Below are 2,233 nucleotides of genomic sequence, written 5' to 3'. Positions count from 1 at the left end.
TCCTTGCAACCCCTCCTGATTTCTCCCTTCTTCCCTAGAGGCATTTCTTGACAGTGTAGATGCCTTAACACCCCTCTAGTGCACTCTGGACTCCTCTTTTCCACATAATTGGGCCCCCCAGATATCTTTGGGACCTCCAGACCCCTTAGACATCCTCTAGTCTCCTCGCATCTCCTCCAGATTGCTCCCTTCTTCCCCAGAGCCATTTCTTGACAGTGTAGACACCTTAGCACCCCTCTAGTGCGCTCTGGACCCTTTCTTTTCACAGTATTGGGCCCCCCAGATATATTTGGAATCTCCAGGCCCCTTAGACACCCTCTAGTCTCCTCGCAACCCCTTCAGATTTTTCTGTTCTTCCCCAGAGGCATTTCTTGAGCGTGTAGGCGCCTTAGCACCCCTCTAGTGCACTCTGGACCCGTCTTGTCCACAGAATTGGGCCCCCAGCTGTCTTTTGGCCCCCAGACCGCTTTAGACACCCTCTAGTCTCCTCGCAACATCTCCAGATTTCTCCATTCTTCCCCAGAGCCATTTCTAGCCCATGCAGACACCTTAACACTCCTCTAGTGCGCTCTGGACCCCTCTTTTCCACATAATGGGGCCCCCAGCTCTCTTCTGGCCCCCCAGACGCCTTAGACACCCTCTAGTCTCTTCACAACCCCTCCAGATTTCTCCCTTCTTCCCCAGAGGCATTTCTGGACAGTGTAGACCCCTTAGCATCCCTCTAGTGTGCTCTGGACCCCTCTTTTCCACAGAATTGGGCCCCACAGATATCTTTGGGACCTCCAGACCCCTTAGACACTCTCTAGTCTCCTCGCAACCCCTCCAGATTTCTCCTTTCTTCCCCAGAGGCATTTCTAGTCCATGTAGACCCCTTAGCACCCCTCTAGTGCACTCTGGACCCCTCTTTTCCACAGAATTGGGCCCCCCAGGTATCTTTGGGACGTCCAGACCCCTGAGACATCCTCTAGTCTTCTTGGCACCCCTCTAGATTTCTTCCTTCTCGCCCAGAGTCATTTCTTGACCGTGTAGACACCTTAGCACCCCTCTAGTGCACTCTGGACCCTTCTTATCCACAGAATGGGGCCCCCATCCCTCTTTTGGCCCCCAGACTCCTTAGACACCCTCTAGTCTCCTCGCAACCGCTCCACATTTTTCCTTTCTTCCCCAGAGGCATTTCTTGACATTGTATACGTCTTGGCACCCATCTAGTGCGCTCTGGACCACTCTTTTCCAGAGAATTGGGCCCCCAGCTCTCTTCTGGCCCCCCAGGCCCCTTAGACATCCTCTAGTCTCCCCGAAACTCCTCCAGATTTCTCCCTTCTTCCCCAGAGGCATTTCTGGACCATGTAGACAACTTAGGGGTCCAGAGCGCACTAGAGGGGTGCTAAGGTGTCTACATGGTTAAGAAATGTCTCTGGGAAAGAAGGGAGCAATCTGGAGGCCTTCCGAGGAGAGTAGAGGGTGTCTAAGTGGTCTAGGGGGCCATAAGAGAGCTGGGGGCCCAATTCTGTGGAAAAGAGGTGTCCAGAGAGCACTAGAGGGGGTGCTAAGGTGTCTACATGGTCCAGAAATGCCACTGGGGAAGAAGGGAGAAATCTGGAGGGGTTGCGAAGAGACTAGAGGGTGTCTAACGGGTCTGGGGGCACAGAAGAGTGCTGGGTGGCCAAATTCTGTGGAACAGAGGGGTCCAGAGTACACTAGAGGGGTGCTCTTTTCCACAGAGTCCAGATCCCAGCTCTCTTCTGGCCCCCCAGGCCCCTTAGACACCCTACAGTGTGCTCGCAACCCTTCCAGATTTCTCCGTTCTTCCCCAGAGGCATTTCTTGACAGTGTAGAGGCCTTAGCACCCCTCTAGTGCACTCTGGACCCCTCTGTTCCACAGAATTGTGCCCCTCACATATCTTCTGGCCCCCCAGACCCCTTAGACAGCCTCTAGTCTCCTCGCAACCCCTCCAGATTTCTCCCTTCTTCCCCAGAGGCATTTCTTGACAGTGTAGATGTCTTAGCACCTCTCTAGTGCGCTGTGGACCCCTGTTTTCCACAGAATGGGGCCCCCAGCTCTCTTCTGGCCCCCCAGGCCCCTTAGACACCCTATAGTGTGCTCGCAACCCTTCCAGATTTCTCCCTTCTTCCCCAGAGACATTTCTTGACAGTGTAGATGCCTTAGCATCCCTCTAGTGCACTCTGGAGCTCTTTTTTTCTATCGAATGGGACCCCCTAGCTCTCTTGTGGC

The sequence above is a fragment of the Dromaius novaehollandiae genome, chromosome 7 (assembly GCF_036370855.1).
Source record: "Dromaius novaehollandiae isolate bDroNov1 chromosome 7, bDroNov1.hap1, whole genome shotgun sequence".
Classification (NCBI taxonomy): domain Eukaryota; kingdom Metazoa; phylum Chordata; class Aves; order Casuariiformes; family Dromaiidae; genus Dromaius; species Dromaius novaehollandiae.
The sequence above is the reverse complement of the archived record's forward strand: the minus strand, read 5'-3'. Positions refer to the sequence as shown.